This window comes from Aquarana catesbeiana, linkage group LG10 (genome assembly GCF_042186555.1).
Source record: "Aquarana catesbeiana isolate 2022-GZ linkage group LG10, ASM4218655v1, whole genome shotgun sequence".
Classification (NCBI taxonomy): Eukaryota; Metazoa; Chordata; class Amphibia; order Anura; family Ranidae; genus Aquarana; species Aquarana catesbeiana.
In genome coordinates, this window is record NC_133333.1 from 194,145,160 (window position 1) to 194,165,335 (window position 20,176).

Sequence of the window (20,176 nt, forward strand, 5' to 3'; positions counted from 1 at the left end):
AGTTCATGGACCAAGAATTGGTTGCTTCAGCATGACCAGTTCTCTCATATGCCTTTGCTCCGTGAGATCCGTGAGAATAATCCTGATGATTTCAGGAACTTTCTCAGGATGACGGACCCCGTATTTTACCGTCTGCTGGCTTCACTGACCCCCTATATCAGCAGGAAGGATACCTGCATGAGGCAAGCCATCACTCCGGAGCAGAGGCTCGTCGCTACCCTGCGGTACTTGGCGACAGGGAGACGCCTGCAGGACTTGAAGTTCTCAACAGGCATCTCCCCCCAGGCTCTGGGTATCATTATCCCAGAGACCTGTTCTGCCATCATCCAGGTCCTGCAGGAGGAGTATATGAAGGTAAGATTTTTATCCTTTAACATCACATTTTATTGTATATAATGTTTGCTAATGTATGGTATTTCTTTCCTCATTCCCTAATTACCATGATTGTAATATGCTGTGAATGTCCCCTTTGTCCTCATGCATGCTGGATTTTTATGTAATTTTTTTTTAGTCCTTCATACATATTTGCCTTCACTAACCTCCCCAGCATGCTCTCCTGCCCTATATTCACCTCATGTAGTCACTTAACAATGTATTTTATCAGCTCCAAACACCCCCTAAAATGTTTAGAAATGTGATTTGTGCTTTAAATTCTGTCAGAGTGGCAGAGGCTTTTTTTTTGTGGTGTCCCCAAATAATTTTTAGTAACCCTCCCTCCTCCCAACTGCTAAGTCAGCTGATCCCAATTCTCTACCTATCCTCAATCATCTATCTGCTGACTTTGCCAAACCCATACACACTATACCCATCTTTTTAGTGCTCAGATGTATGGATTAATTCCCCAAAGCATGTAGTGCACGGGCCTGCCTGTATACTTTCAAATGGTACTGTTTAAAGTTTTTGTATCCTATTATTATCTTGATAGGTAATAGTAGAATGTCCAAATGTGCTCAAATGTGTACAGTGTGTATTTATATCTTTGTATTATGACACTTCTTACCTGTCCAGTGGGCTGCCAATAGTGTAACTAAGGAGGGGCTGTTCCAAGTCATACCCTGTATTTAGGCATTCATCTCTCAATGAAGTGGAGAGGGTTACCTGTCCAAGATTCACCCCCCCTATAATGTTAGAAATGGCCCATGAGAGGGGGAAGGGGGAATATGATAGGTGTACCTTATACTTTGGCGTTGTTCAATTCCCCTTACTAAATGCTATCTGGAGGTTGGCCAAGAATGTTTGTGTCTAATCTGCTTGCCATGTTTATGTGCAAAAATACTAATTTATTTTTGTTTTCCTCAACAGTTTCCTTCCACGCCACAGGAATGGCAGACTGTGGCCTCCCACTTTGCCCAGCAGTGGGACTTTCCTAACTGCTGAGGGGCAATTGATGGGAAACACGTCCACGTCATCCCACCACCCAACTTGGGGTCGTACTATTTCAACTATAAGGGGTTCAATAGTATTGTGATGTTGGTGGTGGTGTTGGCTAATTACGACTTCTTGTATGTGGACGTGGGGAAGAACTGCTGGATGTCCGATGGTGGAGTCATCGCCCAGATGGAGTTCTACAGGCGTCTCCAGAATGGCAGCTTGGACTTGTAGCGGATGAAACATTTGTGCTGGGGGACCATCTTATGCGGCCATTCCCGATGAGGACCCTCACCCCGGAACAGAGGGTTTTTAATTACCGGCTGGCCAGAGCCAGAAGAGTGGTGGAGAACACATTTGGAATCATGGCCAGCTGGTTCCGCCTATGTCTGACACCCATCCATATGGCGGAGTATAAACTGAATCATATAATCCTGGCGTGCTGTGTTCTACATAACTTTTTACGCCAACATTCTGCCAACTATTCTGGCTCAGTTAGGCCTGAGGCTGGAATTCTACATGATACAACCCTGAAGATGCTTGAAAGTGGCCGTCCTGGCTTGCCCTCCCTGAGTGCCCGTGATGTCCAGTTAAGATACCTTGAGTTCCTTGCGGGTAGGGGGGCCATCAATATGCCAGACAATTTGTGAAGCATTTATCAAATAAAAAAAAAACAAGCTAATCTTTGGTGACATTTACTGCTTGTGTTTGTTTTAGCTGACCCTGACAGCAATGTGGGGAGTCCTGAAAATGGCGTGATTGTGTAACCTTTTATACAAAGCACTGTTGGGTGTTATTTACTAAAGGCGTAGACACTTTGCACTACCAGTGCACTTGAAACTGCACTGAAACTGCACTTGTAGTGCAAAGAGGATTTGCCCTTAGGAAATAACCCCCATTTTCACAGAAAACAGCAATTATATCACCACAAAAGTGTTGTAGCGTTGAGACAATAATCCACACATTCTTGATTAACAAACTTTTTAATACCTGCACAATCACATGTGCATTTAGAAAAGGTTTTTAAAACAAACCAACATGTTTGTTGTATAACAATTTTTGGGGTGGCATTCTAAAAAATAGAAATGTCCATTTACGATAAAACAGGCATGTGTAAAACCAACAAGAAAGACAAAAAAATTGAACTTACAAAGTTCACATATGGTAAAACTTGAAGGTAATATCAGACATGAGTATTTAGGAACTGTGTTTGATATTGCGTTCAGATGGGGTGAAGTCACCCCTTGAAAAGCCAAATTTGCACACCAATTTACGAATGTCAACATGTGCTAGCTGCCATCACGGGGGATCAAGGGACGTGTTTTGGGGGAGCAACCCCTTCCTCACCGCTACTTTATTATTGAGGAAGGGGTTGCACCCCCAAAACGCGTCCATTGATCTCCCGTGATGGCAGATAGCACATGTTGGCACACTGTGTGCATCCTCCAAATTTGGCTTTTCGAAACATCGCTAAAAAATTTTTGAGATTGTAGCATACAAAAAAAGAAAGTGATTTTGTGGGGTTTTAAACTCGCCCCAAAACATCAATGATGTTCTTATTTTTTTGAATAACATCATTGATGTTTTTCTTGAGGTTTTCCAATTCTAAATTACACCCCATGATCTCCCCGATCAGGATCTGGGCACTTTCTGATGTGAAAGGATCTCGACCAACAACATCACGATCATCTAAAAAGAGAGAAACCAAACAAAAACAGGTATCAAAAATCTGACGGCATCCATCTCTTACCTGAGCCTATGGTCGCAGACACTCACCTGTTGTGGTGACTAGTTCAACCACGTCTTCTTCCTCCTCCTGCTCAGCTTGTGTTGCGGGTATTTCCCCTTCTTCCAGAGGTGGGGGGTCTCTGGTCTCCTCGGATGAGGGGTGTCCTCCGAGTCTTTTCTCCCCTATGTAAAACAAAAATGGTATAATTAGCACACAGATATTTGATGGCTGAAATATAAAGATGAAACATTGCTTGGAAGTGGGGTACAATTGTCTATTTGGGCAGAGTTCCAAGATGTAGCATTTTTATTGTCCTTTGTCAAGCTGCAATACTTTACCTGTCTTGTACAAGCTTCACAGATGGAGACACCCCTATAGTATACACTGGAGCACCTGTGTGGGACCCCTAATAAAAAGGGTGTTCTTGTGTCCCACACTAGTGCTCCAGCGTCCAGATGTGTAAACAGCTGCTGAGTGTCCTCTCCTTACACAGAATTTAGTTTGCATTTGATTCTAGTAACAAACCCATCTACACAACCAAATATTTTTCATACAAGTAGGCCCTAAAAAATGTAGGAAAATGCATATGGCCTAAACAATGGTGTTTTAGAGGCCGAAAGAAAAATGTTTGATACGAATGAATAATGGGCCCATGAACATTAAAGTTGCCATTTTAAACTGTACAACAATTCAGAAAAGCATATGGAGCAGCACGAACGTAATAAAGACAAAAAGAATAGGAATACAGCACAACTACTTAATTTTTGCAGCACTCTCCGGATCTTTCGGTACTGCTCGGACTCTCTTAATTTCAGGTCCGACCACCGCTTCCTGAGCTGATCTTTCGATCGTCGTACCCCGAAATTCCGGTGCAGACTTTTGACCACTTCCGCAATGATCTTGGCCTTTCTGATATTGGGGTTGGGGTAAGGCCCATACTTTCCATCATAGTCCCGCCTTCTTCAGGATGTCCACCATCTCCAACATCTCCCCAAAGGACATATTTGTGGCCTTAAATCTCCTTCTGGATTGGGACGTGTCCGGATCCGGGCTTTCCTCCTCCTCGTTCCTGTAATTAGCACACACCTGCTGTGTATCCCCCATGTGCTCTTCCCCCACTGCGCAGAAAGAAAAGAGGCGGGGAATAGACTAGAAAGAACGTCACGGGCGGGCGGAGTTACACGCATGCGCAGTGTGTATAAAGCGTACCACACGTGCGTATTACGTACGATCTGTGAGCAGAGGAAGGAGCATTGGAGGTGCCGATCATAAGAACGAAGGTAAAAGACATACTTGTGCCTATACTGCTTCTACATTGAGGCCTATATTGTAACAAGATTAGGAGAGTTTGGCCTGACATTAGGGTTTGTCTTGTGTTGTGTCTTGCAGTGAAAATGGATATCTTTCAAGATAGTGACTTCATGGCAATATTCATTGACATGTTCAGGGAGCTGCCTTGTCTGTGGGAGATCAACCACCCACATTATAAGAACCAAACAAAGAGGAAGGCAGCGCTGGGTCAATTGTTGGAAATTGTGAAGCAGGTGATCCGCACAGCAGACATCACATATTTGAAGATCTTAATTGGTGGCCTGAGGAGCACATATGTAAGGGAGCGCCAGAAAGTCCTGGATTCGCAGAGATCCGGAGCAGCAGATGACATCTATGTCCTCAGGATGTGGTACTATGACAGGCTGCATTTTCTGGCAGGCCAGACTGAACCCAGGCCAGCACTCTCCAGTCTTCCTTCCACGCTTCCTCCCCCTCCAGCTGAGGCTTCTGACGCCCAACCTGGGCCTTCCAGGCAGCAACATGTGGAGGAGCCCAGATTGAGCCAGGTGTAGCATTCCTCTAAATATTTCAGGTTGTCCAATCAATGATGTTAACTAGATGTTAGTTTGGAGTACTAATTTATGATTGTGATTGATGATGCAAAACATTAGAACCATGTCCCTTTTTCATACACAGGGAAGTCTCAGCCAGGAGGTGGCTGGGCCGAGCAGGCTGGCTGATCTGCAGTCCCTCCCCTACACCTGGAAAGAGAAAGTGGCAGGAGGAGGAGTGCCCTAGAAGAGGCTGCCATAGGCCTCTTTTGGGAGGCTACAGAGGCCCTGGGAGCACCACACACCGTGGAGGATGACTTCGCTGCCATCATTGCCTATAAAATGCAGAGCATGGAGGAGGGCCAACAACTCATGTGTGAGTCCTTAATGTTGAAGGCTCTTAATAAGGGGTTGAGGGCCCAAATAACATCTGATACACACCTTTGTGAACTCACACATGGTCCTCCTCCTCCTCCTGCAGGTCCTCCTCCTCCTCCTCCTTCTCCTCCAGGTCCTCCTAGTCCTCCTCCTCCTCCAGGTCCTACTCCTCCTCCTGCCACATCTCCAACAGCAGAGCCACAGCCAGGAAGGAAGCGTGGAAGGAAGACCAGAAAGTGATGACCCTGGATCCAGTCTGGTCTGGCAAAAGATGCAGCCTCTTGTGGTACCACAGCCTGGGGACACAGATGTCATCTGCTGCTTTCCGGATCTCTGGGACTTCTGGACCAGACTGCACTTCCTTACATATGGACTCCTTAGGCCACCAATTTTGATGTTCAAGAATTGATGTCTGCCCTGGGGGTCCAAGGCTTTGCTAATTTCTCCTGTTTCTCCAGCGTTGCCTCCCTCTTTGTTTGGTTCTGAGCCCTTAATAAAGGAATTTTGGTTTGAATTATACTTGCCTATGTGTGTTTTCCTTCAAAAGGGACAGTTTGTTGGTGAGGATGCAGGTACATTTCAAAAATACAATGTAAAATTAACAAGGGACACCAACACCAAACAATCTCCTTGAGATTAAATAATACAAGATATCAATGGTGTTGTGGTAACTTTAGACAGAAAACACACACAAACATATTCTGGAGTAAAACTAAAAATAACATTAAACAAAGATCAGCCTTTGAAAAAATACAAACATAAAATCGAACAAAAAAATGGCTTTAAATAAAAAAAAAAAAATTAGTTATGTCAGATGTGACAAATAACAAGATATTCAGGTAATCCCAATTAAAAAAAAAGAAAGAGGTTTGTGAGAAGTGTTTGTGAATATGAGCAGCAAAACTACTTAATTCTTCTACATTATAAAGAAGAAGAGAGTGCGCTGTATTAAACCATTTTTAACATTGGAGCGTGACGAAAGTGCTGTATCCATTGCGAACGCTAATTTTACCAGACTGAGCTGTTCCGTGTCGGAATTTCTTCTGAGCATGCATGGCACTTTGTGCGTCGGAACAGGCCACACACGTTCGGAATTGACGCGATCTGATTTTGTTGTCGGAAAATTTTATAGCCTGCTCTCAAACTTTGTGTGTCGGAAAATCCGATGGAAAATGTCCGATGGAGCCCACACACGGTCGGAATTTCCGACAACACGCTCCGATCGGACATTTTCCATCGGAAAATCCGACCGTGTGTACGGGGCAATACAGACAATCCTCTGACGGGCCTGGATACTGGCTGTACTGGCTTGGCCCCCCAAAGCGCCCGTGAAGTTAGGGAGAAATATGTTAATTTTTTGACGGGGTAGGGGGGCCACTGCAATGCCAGACAATGTCTGATTTTTATTAATAAAAAAATAATGATCAGATAAAATCTCGAAATGTTTTTATTGCTTGCTTTTCTTTTTGGCTGTCTCCTAGTGCACTTGTAGTACCAAGTGGATTTTCCTATAGTATATAAGCCCCATTGTTACTGTAAACACAAAATTACTTACAAAACTGGTATTGAGCATTGAAAGAAGAAGCCACACATTGTTGATTAGAAAACTTTTTAATCTGTGCACATTATTATTTTATAATATTTTTTTTTAAAATATATATTTATTTTTTTAACAATATATTTTTTTTTAATATATCTATTTTTAACAATATATTTTTTTAAAAATATATATATTTTTAAAAAAATTTTAACAATATAATTTTTTTTTTTTTACAAACAGGCATGTTTTAAAACATAACATACACACAACTCTGGAACTCAACTCTGCATCTAAAAAGGAAATGAAGAACATGATCGATTTCATTTAAAATTCTTTTAAATTCTACCCAAAATATTGATCATGTTCTTCATTTCCTGCTGCATGATGTCCAGCCGATTTTGCATGGCATCAATCTCCCCATTCCAGGCCATGATCTGGCCAATCAGTATTTGTGCGCTGTCAGTTGAAAAAGGTTCGGCCGCTTCTCCTTCCACAACCAGCATATCATCTAAAATTGATGAAAAAACATGTATTTAGAAATATGCAGGCATACATAGATCACCTGAAACTGGGGTGTCAGACACTCACCTGGTGGGGTGCCTATGTCACCCACTTCCTCTCCTTCCTCCACATCCTTGGGGGGGCTGGGGCTAACTACCCATTCAGGCTGGCGAGGTTGGGGGTCCCTGGTAGCCTGTTGTCTGAGTCTTTTCTCCCCTATGAGAATGAAACAAAGGGTATACTTAGCACACAGATATTTGAGTCCAGAAATATAAATATGAAACATTGCTTTGAAGTGGTGTACAATTGTCTATTTGGGAAGAGATCCAAGTTGAAGTTGAAAAATCCCTTTTAACCAAACTGCAATACTTAACTTTTTTGGCTAAGTTTCACAGATGGAGACACCCCAAATATCCACTGGAGCACCTGTGTGGGTTACCCTAAAAAATGTGCTCGGGTGTCCCACACTAGTGCTCCTGAGTCCAGATGTGTAAACAGCTGCTGCATGTTCTCTCCTTACATTCCACTGAAACTGAGACCAAAATGTTGTTGAAACCCTGTATCAACTAAATACATATATATATTTTCAAACAAAGTTTCCTACGAACGATGTTTCCTACGAACGATTACTGTGTCCATGAACATGTAAGTAGCCACTTTAAACTGTACAACAGTAAAGAAAAGCGCATGGAGCAGCATGCAAGTTAATAATCAGAATAGGAGCACACAAAAAGTACTTACTTTTTTGAAGCACTTTCTTTATTCTTCTGTACTGATCCGGCTCCCTCAGTTTAAGGTCAGACCAGCGTTTCCTTAATTGGTCTTTGGAGCGGCCTACCCCAAAATTCTGCTGCAGAGTCTTCACAACTTTTGACATGATTTTGGCCTTGCGCAAATTCGGCTGGGTGTACGGTCCATGCCTTCCATCATAATCATTCCTCCGCAAGATGTCCACCATCTCCACCATCTCTTCAAAGGCCATATTGGAGGCCTTAAATCTCTTCTTCCCGGATCGGTACGTTTCGGGCTCTGGGCTTTCCTCGTTACTGGAATAATTTCCAAACACCTGCTGTGTCTCCGCCATGTTTCTCCTACTGCGCACCGTAGAGAGAGGGGTGGGGAATATTTGTGAAAAAAGAACGTCAGGGGCAGGCGACGCAGGCTGAGTTTCACGGTTGCACAGTGTATATATAGCTAACAAGCATGTGTCGTACCTACATTTTGTGCGCGGAGGAAAGAGGAACTGAAGTTGCGAGTGTCCGAAACGTAGGTAAATTTTATTAAATTTGGAACATCAGTGGCCTATACTGCTTAATGATTGAGGCCTGTGTTGGGATAAGATTATGAGAGTTTAGGCTAACATTAGTGTTTTTGTCTTGAGTATTGTCTTACAGCAAAAATGAATAATAAGTTTAAGGATCCTGAATTCATGTTCCAATTTATTGACAAGTACAGGGAAATGAGAAATCTGTGGGAGGTCAAACACAGAGCATATTACAATAAACCAGTAAGGAAGGAAACGCTGGACAGACTTCTGGCATTTGTGCAGACTTTGATCCCAGAAGGAACCATGAAGATTTTGGAACATAAAATTGGGATCTTGAGGAATATGTATAGAAGGGAGCATAACAAGATCCAGGCTTCCCCGAGATCAGGAGCATCAGCAGATGATGTGTATGTACCCAGGCTGTGGTACTTCTAAAAACTGCGTTTTCTTGACGACCAGACTGAAGCCAGGGAATCTCTTTCGACCCTTCCCTCCACCCTTCCCTGAAGCCTTCTCTCCACATTTCCCTGCACCCCAGCAGAGGCTGACGAGGAACAACCTGGGCCTTCCATCCTGGAAGAACCGGATGCGCCCAGCTGGAGCCAGGTATATTAATTTTAGACATATTTAGTGTCCTAATATTGTGTCTAGATATTTCATCTGCAGACCTTATGAAGTCCCTATGACACCTATAGGGATGTCATATCATTTTTATGCAGTTTTATATAAACACAATTGTCTACAAAAAATCACTTTTATGTTTTATATTTTATTCTGCTCACCACAATGTTTACTCTCATATTTTGTTTTGATGACACTTTGGTTGCTGGATAAGAACAGTGACTTTATTGCCAGACATGTCCTTTTATATTCATTACCATTGGGATATGACATGTTAGGCATCCTATATACAGTTTTTTGTCTTCCCTCTTCTCTTCACAATTCATTACCATTGAAACTTGGTATGTCAGGCATCCAATATACCTGTTTCTTTCTTTTTTATTTGGTATTACACGTAGACACCACGTTATATAAATAATATAATTTTTTTTGTCAAGCCACAGCCTAATACGCATGTTTGACCAGTCTGTTCTAGACTCAATATCAGATTGGACTTGCCTATTGGGGAGTTTATTCACACTATCATGTCCCTGTGTCTATAACATACATTTTTCCTTTTGCTTGGAATACATTATTTCTTTTAGTGATTTACATGTATGTACTTATATTGCTTGATATACTGTTCTCTTCCGGGTTGTGTGGTCTGACTTTCCGAAACTCAGATTATCGCTCTAATGCCAATTTCTGTATTCATGTGGATATTGGCTCCTATTTCCATTGTTTACCTATTACACATTTATTTCCGGTTTCAGTGAGCCTTTGAAGCGCATATGTGTTCCAAATCCAACACGATCAAGTTCCTGCTTCTTGTCTCCGAAGATACCGACTCTTGCAGCGCAGATTACGTCATTGTGCAATGTCTGGCCACATGGAAGTCACGTGACCGCTATTTGTGTTGCATTTGCTGTTGAGCAGTTCTACGCTCTACAGTCGGGAGTTGTTGATTGGAGTACGATATTGAGACTTGGTTCCTGAATAACACTGCTTACATGCTATTGGCCTGTCAATATGTCACATGATAGCAGATTGACATGTACGTTAACGAACCCGGAAGTCAGGCTGTACATGGTCGGATCAGGTGTTTAATGGCTTTTTATCAATTTATTTCTATATAAGCGCAGTGGTGGCAGGCTGGCATATACCCCAGTAGAAGTTTATGAGGACGAAACGCGTCAGTTATTTTTTGCTACCCCAGCCGCTTCTTTTACTGCGTTTTTTAGTTCAATTGAACCAAATTTTTACTGCTCATACTTTTATTGAATGTTGGAAAACATTTTTTATTTCAATAAATCCTATATTCTTGTTGGATTTACACTATGTGGAGGTTCTCTTTTTTTCCTTTATACCATGGGAACTGTCTTTGATTAAGCGGAGCTCGGTTGATGATTAAAGCTAACCCGAGGACAGCAAATCAAGACAGCAGGAAGTCCAGGCTCAGTTCATCCCCTCCGGTGGCGAGTAAGGCTCCCCCTCTGTTAAGAACATCCCATCGGTTGGGATTGGATCTACTCTCACCGCTTGGCGGCGCAAGCACATTTGACTCACCACTGATGGCCTGTGAGTCCACCACTTCAGGGAGGGTATTTCATCTTTCTTTACTTGAAGCTTTTTGACGAGAAGACATCACTCTATATGTCAGCGCACGCCCAGCGTTCTATGAGAAGCATATAAGATTTGGAGTACCAACAGCATTATGGCTTCATTTTTATGAACCCTCGCATTGTATATTTACATGGACTTTTTATGTTAAATATTATGTCCATATCACATCATTTGTTTTATGTTTATGATACACATTATGTCGACATATCAGACAGGTGGTGTTGTCTCTTATATGTACTTATTCACATCTGTATATTTTTTGGCACATTGTGATTTTTAGTATCACCCATTCACGGTGTGTTAATCCTGATTTTTATCTGTTTTTTTACTGATGATGTGATATTCACTGCGATCTGCGGATATATTCCGGTCACTAATACCATTCACATTTGTTTTTATACAGTTTAACAGTGAATATTTTGTTTATAGGTTACAGCGATTTCTGTGGCTATAATTGCCCATATAATCGCATTAACACTTATAGATATATGTTTTATTACATAAATTATTATTATTTTTCATTTTTGAGTGTCACCATCATGGTTTAGATACTATATACATATAGATTTAAATTTGGATCATTCTCTAATGTATTCAACTTTATTAGCGCTACACATTTTGTTTACACTAATATTAATGATGTTAACTAGATGTTATAATTGATTACCTATTAAGGATTTTATCCAAAATATGATGTATACATATTAATTGACAGTAGTGGCCAAAAATATTTGTCACCAGCTTGAAAAAATGCTGGAGTCAGAATGATACTCTTTTATATGTATTAACATTGAATTTGCAAGTCATGAACTGAAAATTGTGTGTGATTGATGAACCAAAAACTAAAACTATGTTTCTTTTTTATACACAGGATGAGCTCAGCCAGGAGGAAGTTCTGGAAAGTGGCAGGCAGGAGGAGGCCGGGCCCAGTGACAGCCAGGAGGTGGCCAGGCCCAATGTCAGCCAGGAGGTGGCTGGGCCCTGTAGGAGCCTCACCCAATTGCAGGTGCCTTCCCTCCGCCTTCATACAAAAAGGCCCAGGAAGGGGACGGTGACAGAGGAGGCATCACTGCGCCTCATTAGAGAAGCTACGAATGTCCTCACGAGCCCCCCCGACGCTGAAGAGGCCTATGGCTGCTATATAGCGAGCAGGTTGGTCGAATTGGAGAAGGGCCAACGCTTCCTCTGTGAAAGAATAATTTTTGATGCCCTTCACAAGGGGCAGAGGGACGAGTTAACTGCCAACAGCCAAATATATGAGCAAGCCCATCCTCCTCCTCCTCCTCCTCCTGCCACATGTCCACCACCAGAGCCACAGCCTCCAAGGAAGGCTGCAGGGAAGACTACAGGGCAGCATGGAGGGAAGGCCGAAATGAAGAGAAGAAAGTGATGACCTGGGTTCAGTCTGGTCTGACAAAAGACGTAGGCTGGTGTAATACCACAGCCTGGGGACATATATGTCATCTGCTGCTGGTCTTGATCTCTGTGTTTCCTGGACCAGATTGTGCTCCCTATTTAATGGAATCCTCAAGATCCCGATTTTCTTTTCCACAGACTTGATGTATTATTAATAACATTATTAATGTTATTGTGGTAACTTGACACACAAAAAAAAACATTATTAATGTTATTGTGGTAACTTGACACAATAAAAAAAAAATATGGAGATCACTAGAAAATAATTTTTAAATAATCATAAAAAAAAGATCTTGATAAAATCAAAAATAAAAGCTGACTCAAAAAATAAATTTGTAAACATTATTATGGAGATCGGGCATTTAAAAAATACAATATAATTCATGAGATCAAGAGAAATAATCCAGAAATCTGTTTGTGAGAACTCTGTGTGAATATGAACAGCAAAACAACTTCGTTCTAGCATTATAAAGAAGACAATAATGTGCTGCATTAAACAATCACAGAATTTGCAGCATGAGGAATGTGCTAGCTCCAATACGAACACTAGTTTTACCAGACCAAGCTCTTACTTGCTTCAGCACATGCGTCATTTTTTGTCTGTCGGACCAGCATACAGACGAGCGGATTTCTCGATAGGAACTGGGTCCGGCGGAGTTCCGTCGGGAAGATTTCAAACATGTTTCAAATCTAACTTCCTCTGATTTTCGACAGAAAAAGTCCGCTGAAGGTCCAATGAAGCCCGCACATGGTCAGATTGTCCACCGGATTCGTTCCATTGAAAAGTCTACTCGTGTGTACACAGCATTAGTTTACCAGCATCTTCCATATATTCTTACTTACCTCTGCTATTTTATTCAAGGTAGGCTGAAAGGCCCTTCTAAATGACTATATCTGCACATTCTCCCTTTTTTGTTTTTGCTGTATCTAGTCAGTACTCTGACTTTCTCTAGTTAACCCTCTGTTAGCCTCACAGTGTGCATCCTATCTGGTTTCCTATTTTACAACCTTTACCACTTGATTCTATATTTCATGTTACTTTCTACCAGACACGGCCCCACGTGTATCTCGTACTACCTTATGCACGCCATACTTATTGGGAGTCCCTATTATGATTGACTTTTGGGTACTCCCTGCAAAAAATTCTGAGACCTCCTACCTATGTGTATTGTTCATTGATATTGATTGTTTGTAAAAAACGTGTTTCTTTCTTCTATAGGATATTTAATAAGCTCCCGAAGAAGCATTCAATTGCAAAGCATGTAGAGCTCCTTTCTTGCATATCACTTATGATTGTAGGACTCCATCCCTGCAAATGGTATGCAAGTACTTTGTATTATCCATAATAGAGAGATTTAGCTAGCTGCAATTTTTTTGCAATATTTTATTGTATGTTTTTTGTACTTCGTGTTTAATAAAATGTATATAATTTTTTATAATTGGTGCCTACAAATTCCATCTTTGTTGCTCTCCCATTCCAAATTTTTGTTTAGGACGTGGCACTGCTCTTTCATCAAACTTCCACAGTTCCATCCTGTGTTGGAATTTGGTAAATTTGTTGATATTTATGTGTATCTGTGTAGCTTACAGTTAATGTCCCTGGGATTGGATGCATTCTGTGAGGGAGGCCTAAGGGCCCTATGCGCCCTATCAATTTTGACTGGATCAGTTGGGGACAGACCAAGAATCTCTCTAAATATGCCCTGAAATGTGGGGAGAATGTCAGTGGCTGCTGTTGCCTCTGGCAACCCTTGAATGCCGATGTTAGAGCGGAGGCTGCGATTGTCATAATCATCCAGTTGGCATAAAAGGGCCTCAATCCTCTGATCCTGTGCTTAACTTTTATCCCTGAGCAGAGACATAGCTGGGAGAGCCTCTTCAAACCTCTGTTCCAAATTATCCAGCCTGTTCCCCAAATGAGTGGTGTCAGCTTTAAGTTGGGCAAATGCTTTGTTTAAAAGCTTTCTCCACTCTGCATGCAAATTGGTCTAAGTTCTCTTTTGTGGGTAGTGACCACAAGTGCTGCTTTAGATCTCTGTCACCCAGGAGCTCATAGGTATCAGGGCCCTGGTCCTGTGAGGCAGTGGAGCGCGGAGAGGCTGGAAGGGCTGTGTTATTTACCATTCTATATCGGTGTAGCGGCAATCTGTGAGGAGCTCCGGCAGTCTGCGTCCACACTCCCCCATACCTAAGCCACGCCCCCTTTCTGTCTCTTTTTAATAGTAAAATTATTGGAGTTGATTTACACTATGAGATCCTCTTCCTGTCATCCTGCCCGATGAGTGTTATTATCGGGCATGTTAAGTATCATCTGGCAAAGTCAGTTGGTGTCAATCAACTAAGGGACTGCCCCAAAAGCGCTATTGACCTTACTAGAGATAGTTGGGCAGTTATATATGGTGAATGTTAGTCCAAATGGGGCACTAAAAGCACTTTGGAGTGGAGCACAATTTTATATCCATAAGGAGCACTGGCACATGATAGTGCATCATCATATTGGAACTGTAATATTGGGACTTTTTAAATTGTATGCAATCTTTTATTTGCTATCTTTAATCAGAGCCATATATCACAATTTGTATGTTTATGATATGCATGGTCTATGTATGGTTTCTTCAACTCTGTAAATGTACCTAGATTTAAAAGTTAGGTAAGTGGGATAAAAATGTACACTCATATAGGCATACCTCCCAACTTTTGAATTTCAGAATGAGGGAAGAAGCAACCTGCGGCCCCCTACATGCACTCTAGCAAAAGTGGGTGTGACCAAAATTAACAGTGTGGGCTTAATGGCTGTGGTAAAACAAAACACAGGTTTCCTTGTACCTATAAAATATGCTTTGATTGCTGTGCAACAAGCAAAAAAATAAAGAATAAAGAACTTCCGTCACAAATGGTTTTGCATAAACTATGGAAGTGTGCATTACACAAAATGTAGAAGGATTCAGGCGTCCATCATGTACAGAGTACAGGGAATGCATTACATACAAAATGCAGAGTTCAGGAATGCGCTACATACAGAGTGCAGGGTTCAGGAATGCGTTATGTACAAAGTGCAGAGTTCAGGAATGCACTACGTACAGAGTACAGGGTTCAGGCATGCCCTATGTATAGAGTACTGGGTTCTGGAGTGTGTTATGTACTGGGTTCTGGAGTGTGTTATGTACTAGGTTCTGGAGTGTGCTATGTACTGGATTCTAGAGTGCGTTATGTACTAGGTTCTGGAGTGCATTATTTACATGCTCGGCTGTCCTCCTGGCAGGTCCGATCACTGCTGTGTCTTTGGAATCAGCTACTGGTAGAGGGGCCAGTACCCAATGAAGAGGGCCCTGCTAGTGTCCAATCAGAGCACACCTTACATCCAGCTGTGGAAGGTTTGTGAAGGATCCTTCCTGTACAGACCTCCCCGAGCTCCCGATCAGAACACAGACGAGGATCCGGGATCAGAGGACATGCAGGGTGTGTGCAGGGTGATGGAGGGTTAATGGTGGATCCTCCATATGAATGCTCATCATATAAGAGGAATGTTCGTATGGCCTCTATTGGATTGTTTATGCTGTGTGGATAATTGTGGAAGTCATATTACCATCTCCATTTGCAAACTATTGAAGACATCCGAAGAGACGTATCATCTAGACCTGTTGGTCATTAAGCCTTTTTGACTTGTATGACGTATGTCATCTCAAGTCAATAAGTTCTGGTAAGCCTCTTGATGCCTTCGGTGACGGCTTCTGAATCACCAACAGTTCTCCTGCTCACCTTTGGTGTTTTTACACTTCTACTTACCTGCCTGATCCAGTTGATCCCTTTTATTGTAATGTTTGGGTGGACTTCGATCCTCGGCCTTTGGTAAGCCTCCATAGACCCCTGGTGGCGGATTTTTTTTCACATGAGAGGCTCCAGGATTTGTATCTGTTATAGGAAAAAAAAACCTCTTTGTTTTCTCTGAGTCTTAATGGGTCTTGTTCTGGGCTCTGGAGCCCAGAGGGTAGGTAGAAAAGGCATTCCTTCCTAGGTCTTACCTGGGTGTCAGGCCACATTAATTAGTCTCAGTTGTTAACAGGATTTTTTTTATATGTGAGTTGACTGACTCTCTCGATCAGTCGCAGTTTGTTGTGTATGGGTCTTACCGTACATCGATTAGGGTGCCCATGCTGACCCGTGTCCAAAGACAAAAATGATTACAATGGGCACATGAGCATTAGAACTGGACCACAGAGCAATGGAAGCAGGTGGCCTGATCTAATAGGTCACATTTTACATCATGTGGATGGCCAGGTGAATGTGCATCACTTACCTGGGGAAGAGATGGCACCAGGATGCAGTATGGGAAGATGCTTTGGGCAATGTTCTGCTGGGAAACTTTGGTCCTGCCATTCATGTGGATGTTACTTTGATACAAACCACCTACCGAAACATTGTTGCAGACCAAGTACACTCCTTCATGGAAAACGTACTACCTGATGGCCTTAGGGTTTCCACCTCATCCCTTTAAACCCAAGAACATATTAATTACACAGGTTCTGAGGCTAATTTAATGCAGATAAGGCACTGAGTTTAATTACCACCCTAATCAGCCACAGAACCTTTGTAATTAATACGTGTTCGGGTTTAAAGGGCTTGCAACCCTAGATGCCCTCTTTTATCAGGATAATGCGCCCTGCAACACTGCAAAAATGGTTCAAGAATGGTTTGAGGAATACAACATTGAGTTTAAGGATGTTGATTTGGCCTTCAAATCCTCCAGATCTCAATCCATCAGGCATATGTGGGGTGTGCTGGAAAAAACAGTCCAATTTAAGGCGGATGCACCTTGCAACTTACAGGACTTTAGGGATCTGCTGCTGAGAGCTTGGTTCCAGACACCACAGCATACCTCAGTGGAACAGGGGAACCTACTCAATATTAGGTGTGTCATCATAATGTTATGGCCGATCAGTATATGTGTATGTACAGTATCTCACAAAAGTGACTACACCCCTCACATTTTTGTAAATATTTTATTATATCTTTTCATGTGACAACACTGAAGGAATAACACATCGTAAAGTAGTAAAGTACAATGTAAAGTAGTAAGTGTATGGCTGGTATAACAGTGTAAATTTTCTGTCCCTCAAAATAACAGCCATTAATGTCTAAAGCGCTGGCAACAAAAGTGAGTACACCCCTAAGTGAAAATGTCCAAATTGGGCCCAATTAGCCATTTTCCTTCCCCGGTGTCATGTGAATCATTAGTGTTACAAGGTCTCAGGTGTGAATGGGGAGCAGGTGTGTTAAATTTGGTGTTATCGCTCTCACTCTCTCATACTGGTCACTGGAAGTTCAACATGGCACCTCATAGCAAAGAACTCTCTGAGGATCTGAATAAAAGAATTGTTGCTCTACATAAAGGCTATAAGAAGATTGCCAAGACCCTGAAAGTGAGCTGCAGCCTGGTGACCAAGACCTTACAGCGGTTTAACAGGACAGGTTCCATTCAGGATAGACCTCACCATGGTTGACCAAAGAAGTTGAGTGCACATGCTCAGAGTAATATCCATAGGTTGTCTTTGGGAAATAGACATATGCGTGCCGCCAGCATTTCTGCAGAGGTTGAAGGGGTGGGAGGTTCAGCCTGTCAGTGCTCAGACCATACGCCACACACTGCATCAAATTGGTCTGCATGGCTGTCGTAGCAGAAGGAAGCCTCTTCTAAAAATGTTGCAAAGAAAGCCCGCAAACAGTTTACTGAAGGCAAGCAGACTAAGGACATGGATTACTGGAACCATGTCCTGTGGTCTGATGAGAACAAGATAAACTTATTTGGTTCAGATAGTGTCAAGTGTGTGTGGCGACCACCAGGTGAGACGTCCAAAGACAAGTGTGTCTTGCCTACAGTCAAGCATGGTGGTGGGAGTGTCATGGTCTGGGGCTGAGTGCTGCCGGCACTGGGGAGCTACAGTTCATTGAGGGAACTATGAATGCCAACATGTTCTGTGACATACTGAAGCGGAGCATGATCCCCTCCCTTCAGAGACTGGGCCGCAGGGCAGTATTCCAGCATGATAAAGATCCCAAACACACTTTCAAGATGACCACTGCCTTGCTAAAGAAGCTGAGGGTAAAGGTGATGGACTGGCCAAGCAGGTCTCTAGACCTAAACCCTATTGAGCATCTATGGGGCATCCTCAAATGGAAGGTGGAGGAGTGCAAGGTCTCTAACATCCACCAGCTCTGTGATGTCATCATGGAGGAGTGTAAGAGGACTCCACTGGAAACCTGTGAAGCTCTGGTAAACTCCATGCCAAAGAGGGTTAAGGCAGTGCTGAAAAATAATGGTAGCCACACAAAATATTGACAATTTAGGCCCAATTTGGACATTTTCACTTAGGGGTGTACTCACTTTTGTTGCCAGCAGTTTAGACATTAATGGCTGTGTGTTGAGTTATTTTGAGGGGACAGCAAATTTACACTGTTATATAAGCTGTACATTCACTACTTTACATTGTAGCAAAGTGTCATTTCTTCAGTGTTCACATGAAAAGATATAATAAAATATTCACAAAAATGTGAGGGGTGTACTCACTTTTGTGAGATACTGTACGTGTATATGTGTGTGTGAATATATATATTTATGGTTGAAGCCCTATGGCCGATGCGGACACAGGTAACATTTATAGTTAAGATAAGACTTACCACATGAAATGGACCTGAAAGTGTGCCTTGGTCTGATGGACGGTATACCAAAATAAGGGGGCATACCCTAGATTATAGAAATTAATATTCTGTGAAGAGAAATTAATATTTGAGAAATTATGTGGAAAGGGGATGGGAGGGTGGGTATCACGCACAGGAAACCGACAAATACCACAGGCGAGCAGGCTGGTAATATACCCCCCCCCCCGGGCTCCTCCCATAAATTCAGGCCACCATACTGGCCTTCCTACTTATGGTTGAAGCCCTATGGACGATACGGACACAGGTAACATTTATAGTTAAGATAAGACTTACCACCTATGATGGACCTGGGAGTGTGGACTTACTACATGAAATGGACCTGAAAGTGTGCCTTGGTCTGATGGACAGTATACCAAAATAAGGGGGCAAAAACATTCAGGTAGGGGTATAGTATTTTATTAGTTTTCAGTTGTTATTGAGCTAGTTTAGTGAATGCCTGTGCCATCTCCACTTGAGGATTAGGGATATAACGGGTGAAGCAGGCTGACTTCTACCTGCCGAGGCTTTTAATGATGTGGTCCGGGACCCCGTGGCGGGATGCCTCCGAGGCTGCTCCAATGCGGAAGGAGTGGCTGGAGCACTGGCTGGGATTAAGGCGAAGGTTGCGGAGTAGAATCCTTAAGGGTTTGACTGGGAATGGTAAAAGGGGACTGGAGTCTGGTTGTTCAGGCAGGAGTGACAGAAGATTATTGAGTACGGTGACTGGACACCAGCTATTATTGGTTTTGTAAAGGTGAATGTCCACTCCAGAGCCTGCCTGCTGGGTCTTAGAAACCGCAAGGTGGAGGATGAAGTGGTCTTGGTAGTGGACCAAGTGCCGTCTGCGTAGCACTTGGCCTGCGGGGTCAAAACAGGTGAATTCACCAGGTCGCAAGAACCCGTAGTAGTCCAAGTATATGGCTGCTTGTAGGACCATACTGGGGAGAAGACCAAACGGAGAAGTAGTCAGGATAGTTGACATACCCCTAAGGATGGCCCCCGTTATGGGTAAGCGTTTGGCACTATCCACCGGTTGGTGTTTCTGGGTGTCGCGTAGGATAGCTTGGATAGCATGGGATGTGAATAGGGAAGATTTTGCGGGGTCTTGTAGAGTCATGAAATGTTGTATGCCGGCTAGGTATAGCCGAATAGTGTTATAGGATAAGGTCAGCTGAGTATGGCAATATGAAATGAAGGCCAGTACGTGCTTGACATCTGTTGTATCTTCGAAGCAG